This window comes from Podarcis erhardii (genome assembly GCF_964252035.2).
Source record: "Podarcis erhardii genome assembly, chromosome: 10".
NCBI classification, from domain to species: domain Eukaryota; kingdom Metazoa; phylum Chordata; class Lepidosauria; order Squamata; family Lacertidae; genus Podarcis; species Podarcis erhardii.
Window position 1 is genome coordinate 46,954,447 of NC_138500.1, and position 14,023 is coordinate 46,968,469.

Genomic DNA, 14,023 nt, shown 5'->3' on the forward strand with positions numbered 1-14,023 from the left:
AAAGAGGAAGGGCCAAGAACATAATCAAAGAAAGACTCAGGGACATTGAAGCCCAAAATGACTTTAATCAACTTCCGATAACTTATAAACTCCTATTCAATTCTCAAAGGCCCCATCTAGCAAACTACCTCAAAGTACTACACAACGCCAAACACCGATGGGCATTTTCCAGGGCCCGCTTTAATGCTCTCCCTTCAGCTCTCCTAGAGGGAAGATACAACAAAACACCGATCGAACAAAGATTATGTCCCTGTAACAGCAATGAAATCGAAACCATCGAGCATGTCATCTTATACTGCCCATTATATCGAGACTCAAGAAAAGAGCTGATCGAGCCGATTTTAAGGAAAATACCTTGTAGTACAGACGACACCTATATCAGACACCTCTTAGCTGACAAAGAGACCGAAATCAACAGGTCTGTGGCAAAGTACTGTTACATTGCAACAAGAGTAAGACGAGCAATGATGTCAGCAACAGAGTTTAAATTGTAAACATCGAAGGAACGATAATAAACAGTAGTGACATTTGAATTGAATTTTAAAACCTTAAAAGCCGAAACTTGGTCATAAATATAAGCACCAATTCTGTGAATTGGCTATATTTTTACTGTTATTTGTAGCTCAATACTACTTATAATGTCATGTTTTTATAAACTGTTTTCTGGTCATTGACCGTATTAAAGATATTTGATTTGCTTCCTGAAGCCTGGAGAGCTAGAGGGGTCGGTGCGCACCAACCCCTCTCGCTCTCCAGGCTTCAGCGAAAGCCTGCATTTGCCCCATAGGACGCACACACATTTCCCCTTAATTTTTGGAGGGGAAAAAGTGCGTCCTATAGGGCAAAAAATATGGTATACTGCTGAGGACAGTGCTGTGTCAGTGCGATCTGTCTGAAGTGAAACAGACAGAGGAAGATTCCCCAAATGCTCATAGGGAGAAACCTGTGCAGGTGCTCTCTGTAAGGAACAAAGAGAATACTGCTGAGGTGAAAGTAAAAACTGTAAGGCCTGAGTGAGGTTACAAAACCCTAAAAAAACCTCTGGTGCAAGTTGCAACGCAGTTTTGCTTTTAAGTCTAAGTAAGAAGACTTCAATTTAGAATTCAAGTGAGAATGTAGTTATGTTTGAATAAGGATGAGGTTATAAATATATTCTTCTCAGTTATGTTTATGAAAATAAAGTTCTTTTGAATATAAAGAGTCTGGACAATGTATAGTCTTTACAAAGAAGCTATCAATCACCTAGAAGAGTTATTTAGCTACCTAGCTGTAAGCTACTCTGCTACTCTGCATATGATTGAAATCTATTGTATATACAATAACACACACTTGTGGGAAAAAATTTAAAACAACAAACAAACTCCAAACCAAAAAGCTATTTTCTTTATACCACTTATGTTCTAAAATTTGGGTTTCTAACAGGAATTACACCAGGGTGGAACCAACTGGAAGTTGGAAGTCCCTGAACAGTTTCAGAACTTAAGTGTTCCATTCCATCCATTCCTAATTAAAACCAACTGGAGTTGACAGTGTACCCAGAATCTTTTTAACACAAGCTGACAATGGCTGCACCTCACACTGTACATGAGTAGAAGAAGGTGGGGAAGTGGATGAAGAAAGAAAGAAAGAAAGAAAGAAAGAAAGAAAGAAAGAAAGAAAGAAAGAAAGGAAGGGAATGTGTGATGTCTCATGCCTCTTGACAATCTTAAAGCTCCATTAATTTTATTTCTGCACCTGACTCAGGGGCCGTTAATAGGACCAGGCTGTTTGTGACGTTTGTGCTAAAGTATTATGTCCCCTCGTCTCTAGAACAAAAGGTCATGATTTCTGCCTTCTTCACCTCATGTTTGCAATTAAGTAGCCACCCTAATGTCTGTGAACACAGAGAGCTATGAGTGACTGGAATCCATCCCAAAATCTGACCCTTATATTGGTCAAGGAGATTTAACAGTACTCTGTACAGACTCATAAACCTGAACAATAGTAACCTATGAAGAATCCGTGGAATTTCATTAAAAAATAAATAAACACTATTTTCTTTTCGTTCTACTTGGCTCCATTTGAAGAATTTAATACCAATGATACTAGTAGGATAATTCAAATGTTATTTATGGGTTTATTAAACTGACTTCTCTTGACTTTTTCTGAACCTAGTTTTATAGGAAAACCCACACAATCTCAGGGGGTTGCATGGTGGGAGTACAATGTTATTTAGCCAATTGCAATATAAGCATGACTTTTTATTCCTAAGGTTATGGGGAACAGCAGTACTCCTCAAATATGGTTTGATGGATTACTCTTTTCCAATTCAAATGTATTCCCACAAAAAGCCCATTCAGGCAGCTTACACTTCCAAGATGTTACAAGCATATTCAACAGGGCAAAGTTCTGCCTACAAAGTTCAGGCTAACAATATAAACATTATATTGAAATAAGGGATCTTTCATTGTACAGTGAGAAGGCCCACCCCAACCACTTACCTGCTATCCACAATTCATTTGCTGTTTGAAGTGTGCATTTAAATATCCCAGTCAGGGCTGGAGTTTGGGTAGCCACTGCCAGAGGTAGAAAACGTTGTGGCAGTGAAAAGGGAAAGGAGAACACAGACTCTCAGCTCTCCACTTGGAGAAGCTCTAGCTGGAGGTACCGAGGATTAAAGCTGAAACTGATCTATGGTCCTTAACCAGTGAAGTGCTCTACCACCAAGTTATTGCCCCTCTCTGAATATTTCACTTGGGCATTTTGAGACGGTGGTAAAACCTCTGCAATTTGCCACTGTTAGTTTCATGACTTCTCTTGTTAAGGAGCTCATTTGCGTAAAGATTGATTCATTACTTACTAGCTCAATCTAAATTTCAGCTATCTGATAAATTACTCTTTCTGATTCAAAACATAATTATCTAGGTCTAGGAGGCGACATTGTAATCTCAGCTCAAATCAGAACATACAAAATAGACAGCATAAACATTTTTTCAATTTATGATTGCTTCCCCATCATATCATATTCCATATTTGCAAATTACTATAAATAATAATAATTTTATTATTAAAATTCCCCAGCCACTCTGGGCAGCTCCCAACAGAACACTAAAAACAGAACAAAACTTCAAACATTAAAAATTTGGACTTGAATCTATGACTTTAGCATTTAGCAATTTTCACAGAAATTCTAGGATAAACACCCCTCATGTGCTTTGATTATGTGTTTATAGTTAAATTTTTTTAGTAAGGATGTATTAAATCTGTCTCCCGATACTTTCCTTATGTAGTCAAAACCACATCACCCATGTATCATGAGAGTTATTGAAGTGATTGACAGACTTAGGGGAGCTTTGAGGTATGCAGAAGGCCAGAAAATTTGGGGGTTATTAAAAACAAAAGGAAAATGGCCCCATAATAACACAGTGGCAAAGAATGTTGGTTGATTGGGATGGGTGGGAATAAAATGGATTGACTGAAACGGGGGGGGGGGGGTGTGTGTATAAAAGAGCCATCATATTAGATAGGTCACTTCCTGGTTCACACTAAGAAGCTATTTTGAAATATCCTCAGGGACAGAAGAGCTGCATAAACATATCAACAGAGAAATTGAATAATTTAATGAGGCTGGAGTTGGTGTGTCCATCTCAGTCCCTTTCCCTGCCCTCCCCCCCAAAAAAACCCCCCAGCAAATGGAGAAAAGCAACATAAAAGCAATGAGAAGTGAGCATAGAATGCTGTTGAGTATTGGGAGAAGCAAACTGGTGATGGGTGGTTGGGTGACTGGAATGCTGAGAACCCTGAACTAAGGCATCACATACTGTCTGCAGTGTTTTGTTGAAGGATCCCGCTTGTTAGAATTCAGGTTGAAGATTCTAGGTTTTAAACCCCGGATCTCCAAGTAAAAATAATAAGGGGATGGTGGGCGGAACATATTTTAAAATAAAAACATTAGCTTTTTCTTCACTGGAGTTGCTAACTGTCCAGACCCATCAGGATAGGAACCAATCCCTAAGAGACTGAGATTACGAAGAATATTCCTTGATGGATGGGTCATTGCATATTTGACTAAATAGCTCATATCAGCACTGTCAGGATGTTGCCCTAGCTGACCTTCTTAATGTCCTATAGGACAATGGAATAGCACCCATATGGTAATAATTTTTGGTTCCTGGCAATCTGAGCTGCACTCGAATTGGGAGACCTGCAGCTAAAAACTGTGGTATCTTGTTACCATCCTTTTTCCTTATTTGCTTAAACTTTCTCATTCTTTTGCTTCAGGCATTCTCTGTCAAAAGGAAGGATGTTCACACAGAAAGGTTGTTCTGTTTCTGGACAACGGTAATTTCATAGACATATTCATGATGAAACAAAAATGAGCAAGATTCATGCAATTAATTTCTTGCCACTAGCTAACATCCACTTCTGCTTCTAGTATTCTCTTATGTTTTGATGCCTATTCTGCCTTACATCAGTGAATCAGAGAGGCTGGATTGTAAAATGCTTCCCCCAAAATGAATAAAAATCAAACATGTTAAATCATATTATTCTTGATCATCCATACTACTCCTTTAAAAAGATAAACAAGTATTTTCTTTTGATAATCTTATAAAAATCAGAATATTATAGGTAATAGGCAGCAATAGGAATATAATGTTCATATTCATTTATGTATTCTGTCATTGCATCCTTAAAATTTATAAACCACTTTCCCACTCATTCTCAAAGCGACCTACAAAACGTACACACACAAACCTTTTTTTTTAAAAAAGAAACTTTTCTTTTTTAAAGTTCAGCTACATCTGCTTGATTTTTCTGCGAAGGATTGTGTAATATTAAAAATGGAAGACAGGCACCCTATCAGGTCTCCAAGATGCACAAGTTCAGTACATCTGCTGCTACTGCCATAACTACTCTGCTTTATAATCTTTTTTTCTAGCCAGTTCAAATCAAATTCTTCCTAACAGTATCAAACTAAGTCACAATATAAACCCACCAAAATCGACGAGTGTGACTGATTCAAAACCACTGATTTCAGTGGGCTGCTCTGAGTATACTGTATTTTTCGCACCATAGGGCGCACCGGACCATAGGGCGCACCCAGTTTTTAGGGGGGGAAATCAAGGAAAAAAATTCCCCCCCCCAGCCCCAAAGAGCAGCGTACAGGCTGCACACAACCTCTCCTTGCCGGTTTTTGGCTTCCCGGGAGACGCTGCGTGGGGCTAAAGAATCCATAGCCCCGTGTAGCCTCTCCTTGCGGAGAGGTTGCGCGCAGCTATGGAAGAAGGCAAGGCAGCGAGCGGGATGGATCCCGCTCACTGCTTTGGCTTCCCCTTTAGCCCTGTGCAGCCTCTCCCGGGAGGGAGAGGATGCGTGGGGCTAAAGAATCCATAGCCCCGTGCAGCCTCTCCTTGCGGAGAGGTTGCGCGCAGCTATGGAAGAAGGCAAGGCAGCGAGCGGGATGGATCCCGCTCGCTGCTTTGGCTTCCCCTTTAGCCCCGTGCAGCCTCTCCTTGCCGGGAGACGCTGCACAGGGCTAAAGAAGCCATAGCCCCGTGCAGCCTCTCCCTGCCGGAGGGGTTGCGCGCGGCTATGGCAGAAGCCTGCATTCGCTCCATAGGACGCACACACATTTCCCCTCAATTTTTGGAGGGGAAAAACTGCGTCCAATAGAGCGAAAAATACGGTAACTTAGTCAGGTACCACAGTCTCCTTGTTTTTTTCTGAAGAAGAGCCCAGTGAGGAGAAAAACTTTAATTTTCTAATCTCTTAGGAACACAAGAAAGTTGCTTTACGCCAGGCCAGACTATTTCTCCATCTGGCACAGAATTGTCTACTCTGACTGGTTTATTATTAAAGGTTTAGGTTTAGCTCCTGCAACCAATCGGAAGCCGTGGAAGCCCCACAGGACGTTTGGCTTCCAAAAGAACATTCGAAAACTGGAACACTCACTTCCAGTTTTCGGTTGTCCGGGAGCCGAAACGTTTCATTCCCAAGGCGTTTGGGAGCCAAGGTACGACTGGACTGTAATAAAAACATATAGGCATATTAAAAACATAATCACAATACAAACATCCATCAGGCCCATCTTTGCCTGACGCTGAAAATTGGTAGGGCACGGGCCTCTGCGGAAAGAGCATTCCACAGAAAAGGCCCATTCTTCTCACCACCAGGCTCTGAGCCTCCCTTGAAGGTGCAACTTAGAGAAAGGCCTAAGATGATGATCTCAGGGTTCATATGGGGAAAGGACTAGAAGTGGCTGTCCAGGATCCCAGGTGCAGAAGGGGATTGAATCTGGAACTCTCCCTTCCCTTTTGACCCCTCCAGTTATTTGGTTGCAAAAGGATGAGAAAAGCAACTTGATCCCTTAGTACAGTGGTACCTTGGGCTAAGTACTTAATTCATTCTGGAGGTCTGTTCTTAACCTGAAACTGTTCTTAACCTGAAGCACCACTTTAGCTAATGGGGCCTCCTACTGCCGCCGTGCCACCAGAGCCCGATTTCTGTTCTTATCCTGAAGCAAAGTTCTTAACCTGAAGCACTATTTCTGGGTTAGCGGAGTGTGTAACCTGAAGTGTATGTAACCTGAAGTGTATGTAACCCGAGGTACCACTGTACTTTGACCACTCCGAGATCGACTCACCATCCAAACTAGTTGCTGACCACTATTTCATATCAAGTGAAGTAACTTTCCTGCAATTGAACCACACAAGCAGACACAAATATATATATCAAACCAGTTCATCTCCAAATACCCTCTCCACGGATGGATTTGTAGCTGCTTTTGTGACTCTCTGATGGACCGTACACTAAGAGTGTGGCATCCTAATCAACCTGGAGAGAAGTGACCACAGAGTTCTGTTCTTTATAAAATCTTTCTAAATGATTTGGATACTGAAGAAACATGGAGATGACACCACATTGGGATAACCAGCTAATACCTTGGAAAATGGAATAATTTGGATTCGTGGAAATCTTGACAGGGTGGGGAACTGGGCCAAAGCTATTAAAATAAATTCCAACATAGATAAATGCAAAAGTCTGCATTTAGTAGGAAAAATCAGATGCACAAATTCAGAATGGTTGACACCTGGCTTGACAGCAGTTTAACAAGAATTAGCAGTGCCATGTTGGAGCTAAATAGGCTGATGCAATTCTAGACTGCATCAACAAAAGTATGTGTTAGGATTCAGATTTGAGTTAGTTGCCCTTAATTCCAACTCAAAGCAATATCATGACTGACTTGTTCCACTGATTTCAATGGGACCTCAGTCCATTAGTCCAAATCATAGTCTTGATATATCTCAAATTGCCCATCATGAGCAGCAACAGTATTACTCTATTCCTTTCTGGTCAGATCTCACTTACTCACTTTGTTCACTTTGCCAAGATAATGACAAACCATAATGTGACTGGGGGAGATGACAAGGGTAGTGAGGGGCCTAGAGATCAAGTCCTTTGAGTAAAAGTTGAAGGAACCTGGGAATATTTAGATTGGAGAAAAGACAATAAAAAGGTGTCCAATTCTCCTCCAATTGTTTGTAGGACCTTCTAGAACAGTGTGGCTAAGGAGAGGAAGTGGAAAAAGTTGTCTCTCCACTGCTGATGGGATCCCTTTACTCAATCAAAAGCCTTCAATAAGACAGGTGGTCCATTTATGTTTGCGGAAAGTGCATTCTAGATGCAACACAACACCCGCAAGTTGATATACATTGTGGTTCATAAATGGGAAACACAACTGAAAGTTGTGCATCTTCCTATTAGTTAAAAAGCTATAACTTTTTCAGTTACAGAGGACCTCACCTTCTTTTACTCTCTTTTGTTTTCATGATATTTAATCAGTACATTTGTTGTGGCTAGATTTAATTAGTTATAAGACGAAACAACATCTGAAAGTTTTTTACTTTGCTGATAGCAACCTTCTTTTCTCGTAGTCCAGGGCATCACCTTTTGCGACCACATGTTTTAAGTTTGTGTGGGAACAACTGATCTTGTCATCTGTGTACAATGTGTTGCGTAAGCATTAGCTTGTAGGCTCAACTAATTGGTTTGTATCAGAGTGTTATAAAGTTCCTTCATCTACAGAATGGGGGTGGCAGACATCTGCTCAAGATGCACCAATTATAGCCTCTTTAATAGTGGAGATATGTGTTGCATTTTTAGATGTTATCAGCTTCTACCGTATTCCAAATCAAAACTGTGCTGTTTAACCAAAAAATTGGTCATCGCAATAAAAATGAACTGAGAAAGTTTCCATTCAAAATCCAGAGCAAAATTTTTTAATCCACTTCCAACAGGTTAGCAACAGCTACATCCATATTAAAGAAAGCATATGCCTGTTTTATGAAGGGGCCAGCTCAAGGAGAGCCATATATAAACACATTAGAAGATCTTTACAATTTATTGCATTGGCTTCAACATATTCCCAGTTCTGCACACTTCTTTGTAACCCACTGCAAATCCGGCAACCCCAAATATAACATTTGATTAGCCAATAAATTATCTTTCTTTAGAAGCATCTTATCAATACAGTACTAGACATTCAGGCTAACTGATTCACAATTCTCTTTTCCTGAGGTTCCCTACAGATGCCACAAAGGAGCACATTGTGGCAAATCTTTTTCAACTGCCCTGGCTCCACAGATTTAGACATATCATTTCCTTTGAATGTTGTTGGGACACTGGTTTTAAACCCAAAGGCCACAAAAACCTTTCAACTACAGTGGTACCATCGGGTTACATACACTTCAGGTTACAGACGCTTCAGGTTACAGACTCCGCTAACCCAGAAATAGTGCTTCAGGTTAAGAACTTTGCTTCAGGATGAGAACAGAAATCGTGCTCCAGTGGTGCGGCAGCAGCAGGAGGCCCCATTAGCTAAAGTGGTGCTTCAGGTTATGAACAGTTTCAGGTTAAGTACGGACCTCCGGAACGAATTAAGTACTTAACCCGAGGTACCACTGTATTACTGTCCAATCTTGTGCATTTTACTCAGAAATATGCCTCACTGTGTTCAATAAGACTTGCATTCCAATAAGTGCCTTTAAAGGCAGATCTCAAAAGATAATACTGCAATGCATTAAAATAAGGCTGGCAGGGTGAATACAACCACATCTAAATTATGATCCATTATCCTCATGCACATATTTCCCCTTCAACCTGTCTTTAACTAATTTATAAACCTGCCCCTTGTGTTTTGAAAGTCAATATCAAAAGTCTACATTTTAGTTTCACAGCAGTGTCCCCAGCTGATCCGGTTGTAACTCAGCACTTGTTCCAGAAAGTAATAACTGCCATGAGAATATTTATCTTGACAGGCATAAAAACAACTACTGTTCCCAAAAGGAGCAAGAGTGCCTGATGGCACACCTAACAAAGCACTAAAACTTTATTTGTATAGATTCCAATTGCTCTTTTTTCCAGAAAGTCCCAGACCCTCTGCCTTATAATGAAACTCCAGGCAATTAAAATTTATGGTTTCGTCTATCAATATACCCTATTACAGTGATGGCCAAACTAGACTCAGAGACAGAGTAGTCTTGGAGTAAGCAACTAAAAGCCCAAGTGCCAAATCCCATCTGCTACTAGTTGCTCGACTAGAGGCAAGAGGTCTATGGAATGAGTGATGGCTGTAGGCAACAGGAGCTGTTTGTACATTTCCTTTTTTGTGATGGGATCATGGTCCATCCTCCCATGTTCTCACCTCAAAATGAATCCAGGGACTGGATAGGGGCTAAATAATGACGCAAAAGGTCTCACTTCTGGAAAAGACGTGCTGTTGTTAACACCAGGTTGTCTCTTGAACTTCATTATAGAATGACACCCAACAACTGAGAAATGGGGATGAAAGAACAATGCTAGATCAAAGGGGAATAAGAGGGGCAGAGGTGGAGCTAGCTGCTCTGGCACCTGCAGCAGCGCATGTGCTGTGCACCCGGGGGCGGGGCTAGCTGCCCAGGGGGTGGGGTGGCGATGTCACACACCCCTTCAGGGATGCCACCCGGGGTGGCCCGCACTTACCGCACCCTCCTTCACTCCGCCAGTGAAGAGGGGTAAGAGGGATTTTGGCCAGCTGCAGGTGAGGAATAAATTGACACCAAATATTTGTTACAAAACTGACATGGAGCCTCATTCTGCTTTAACTGAATTCGTAATAAAGCAGACTGAACATATTAGTTGTTTTCAATACTGCTCAATAACACATTGCATACAGAGAGATAACCAAGCAAACTCTGTTCTAATAAGAGAACGAAAGGTGGTGTTTGGTCTGTTTTAGATGGGGTTGCAGACCCCTTGAAGAACCAGGTTCATAATCTGGAGGTGCTATTGTATCTAACCTAAGCAGCCTTAGTAAGACGAAACACCTTTTAGCATTGTAGGCTTGAGCGCCAGCTACAACCACTCGTGGAGAGAGGCAACGTTATTCATGCTCTGGTTAATATTGCTGCAATGCATTTTACATGAGCTGCCCTTGGAAGAAATTGCCACCCATGCAAAATACAACAGCTAGAAAAATAACTGGGATGGGGCACGCGGAACCTATCACATCAGTTATGACAACAGCACTGACTCTTAGTGGATGTCTAGGGTCAAGTTAAGATGCTGTGTTTAAACTGTGAACCATAGCTCAGTGATACAGCATTTGTTCTGCTTTGCACCCAAAACTGTTTGCCCCTTCTCACTGGAAGCTATGGGAGTGACACTGTAAAAATCCAAAACAAAATGGAAAAGGAAAACAAGAGGGAAAATGTTTTGGGTTTCTGAGTTCCTGTGACATCAAACCTTCCCCGACCCACTGGCAGAATTTCTCTGCCCATTTAAAAACATGCACGGCACATGCACATAGGTAACACTGCATGTAATATTGAAAGCAACCAATTTTAACCTGATTAGATCTTATATGTGTAGTTATTTGGGGGATGCGGGTGGTGCTGTGGGTTAAACCACAGAGCCTAGGACTTGCCGATCAGAAGGTCGGCGGTTCAAATCCCCGTGACGGGGTGAGCTCCCGTTGTTCGGTCCCTGCTCCTGCCAACCTAGCAGTTCGAAAGCATGTCGAAGTGCAAGTAGATAAATAGGTACCGCTCCGGCGGGAAGGTAAACGGCGTTTCCGTGCACTGCTCTGGTTCGCCAGAAGCGGCTTAGTCATGCTGGCCACATGACCCGGAAGCTGTACGCCGGCTCCCTCGGCCAATAAAGCGAGATGAGCGCCACAACCCCAGAGTCGGCCACAACTGGACCTAATGGTCACGGGTCCCTTTACCTTTACGTAGTTATTTAATTAAAATGATTTGGTGGATGCAGTTCCTATTATTTAGAATATTATGTGCATTCCTGGTGGCGAATTATCATCATTATCATGGCGAGGGGGAAGCATCTGCAGTCTGCTCCTGGGGGGCACAACTACTCCTTCACGAGAATACAGTGCACATGGTACTTCAAAGAGCTTAGGAATGCGTAACTGTTAAACATGCATAATACAGGTTGGTGTGATGTCATTGCGCAGACAATGGAAATCCAAAACCAGATTTAAAAATCTCTTGTGAAAGTGGGCTATCTTGTACTGAACTTCGAACAATTAATTATTTTTATGTGCAACATGCCCGAAAGTTAAAAATAGGGGTTGCTTTCAAGTAGACTCTGGATGTAATTTGAACATATGCTGGCTGGGGCACTGTTTAAATAGACGAATATTTTATGCGCTCACTCATAAGGAATGCAAAGTGACCACTGGGGAAAAGATCAAGTGACTCAGTGACTATTGGGTCCGTTTCATAAATAAATACATTTTTTAAAAAAAAAGAAGAAAAGAAACTTATGACAGTGAACGATTTCCACAATTGCCATCTGCCCATAATCAAGTGTGTAATTCTGTGCTCACTAAAGGAAATCCAGCTAATGTAAGCATCTTCTCTTTTGAGTCCTGTTCTCATGAAATAGGAATAAGCTTGCATACTTTTTTCAGACATAGAATGTGAACATTAGCACGCAGGGACAAAAGTATACCGTCTTTCCATCAAAGAAAAGTTATTGAAAACACTATGCTTGTGAAGCTGGTTTTAGATCCTAGTCTGTCCATTAAAAACAGACTTAGGACCTTTCAAATTCGCACCCCTTCGAGTTCAAAAGGAAGCTTAGTGCATTTTCAGCTAGCCCTGATGCAAGGGGGAACCTAGGGTTGCCATATGTCCGGAATTTCTTGGACATTGCCAGGATTTGGTCGTTGGAAACAGTGTCAGTGTCCAGACTGGAATCACTTAAATGTCCAGGAAAATCCAGACATAAGGCAACCCATGTCAGAAGTGTAGATTTTGTCGAATTTCCTTAAAAATAGCTCCAAAACTTCTCTCTTTTTTGAGATCTTGCAAAATAAAATAAAGAAGCTCAACAAATATGACAACCCTAGAGTTGTCTCTGTTTCACAGAACAGCTATATGAGGATCTCTCTTGCTGTTTTTACTCTGAAGAATTAACCTTGACGCTATACCAATTTTCCAAAGTCAGCTCAAAATAAAAGTTTATCTGAAGGTCACAAACAATGTATCAGGAAATGCCACCTGTTATTCAGGGATATCGCAGGAAATTTGTTCTTCCACCTTCTAAAGTGGACTGACAACTAGCATTATTTCATTATCCTAAACATTCTACGATCCTTCATAGCTATAAAAAGAGAAACGGAAAAAGCTGCTGTTAAAGCCTCTCTCTTGTAGAGTGGCAATGGCCATTAAGAGTTAACCATGAGAAGACCAATTGCATTTAGAATACATACTTGCTACATATACAGCTTTCAGCATTTGCATCTACAAATCACTCCTGAATCTTCTTCACAAGCAGTCCTTTACTGAAAGCTAGGTTTTTACCAGCCCATATTCTTCCATCTTATATAATTGTACAAGGTGAATGTCATAAATAAATACATAGTACTGGATCCCACTACACCCCAAATTTATTGAACCAGGATGCCACAGAAAGAAGTCTAGCCCTCTTCCATGTTCCGTAAGCAGGAAAGGTAAAAGGTAAAGGACCTATGGACGGTTAAGTCCAGTCAAAGGCAACTATGGGGTTGCAGCGCTCATCTCACTTTCAGGCCGAGGGAGCCGGCGTATGTCCACAGACAGCTTTCTGGGTCATGTGGCTAACATGACGAAACCGCTTCTGGCGCAACGGAACACCGTGACAGAGACCAGAGCGCACGGAAACACCCTTTACCTTCCTGCCACAGCGGTACCTATTTATCTACTTGCACTGGCGTGCTTTCGAACTGCTAGGTAGGCAGGAGCCAGAACAGAGCAACGGGAGCTCACCCCATTGTGCGGATTTGAACCGCCAACCTTCTGATCAGCAAGCCCAAGAGGCTCAGTGGTTTAGACCACAGCGCCACCCGCATCCCTAAGCAGAAAAGTATCTGCAGTAAGCAAGTGGGATCACATTGAGTGTTCCAATTAGCATGGAACCATCAACAAAAGTCACCTTTGCTGGTGGAAGGGCCTGGATTTGACGGGTGTTGATTTAACTGTGAATAGTTGTGGGTTGTTTTTTTTTTAAAGTTTATGACTGATTAAAGCTAATGACTGTGCTGAGAGATGTTCACGAAACACTAGCTCTTCTCGTCTCCCCCCCATCACCCCCCCATACACTACAATACAGCTGCTGGATAATTTCAACGTGTTTCGAAGCTGCTGTTCTTCCTTCCACTATGGCTCAGCTAGAAAGATCAATCTGCCTGACACCTTAGAATGCTCGGCCCAGCAGTCAAAAGTTCAAAAGGTAAGGAACACCTCTCACCATGAATAAACAGTGTGACTTGCATTCAAAAATAACCCTTTCAATTGCAATTAGCCTTCGGGAAACTGCCTGGGTTGGCAGCTCTTGTGCTTAGAAGTGACCCGGGTAAGTCAGAGAGTCCATAAAACAGTTTTTTTGCCCCACTTTAATGCAGCTTTAAAAGCCCAAAGGAAAAATGAGCAGTGTTTAATATTTCAACATAAAATGTTTGATTTTTAAACATCCATGTGCTTTTTTATGATTGTTAAATCAATATTAA

At 41.6% G+C, this 14,023-nt stretch overlaps 1 protein-coding gene and 1 long non-coding RNA gene across 3 annotated transcripts in view; one reads left to right on the top strand and one right to left on the bottom strand.

Annotated features, from left to right (window-relative positions):
* HMGA2 (high mobility group AT-hook 2) overlaps positions 1–14,023 on the bottom strand; it is a 137,765-nt gene that overhangs the window by 26,013 nt on the left and 97,729 nt on the right. The gene's annotated exons all lie outside the window — the stretch shown is intronic.
* Positions 860–2,047, top strand: LOC309350923. Its single transcript, XR_014160602.1, has 2 exons — positions 860–987; positions 1,810–2,047. It is a non-coding gene; the product is annotated as an uncharacterized lncRNA (long non-coding RNA).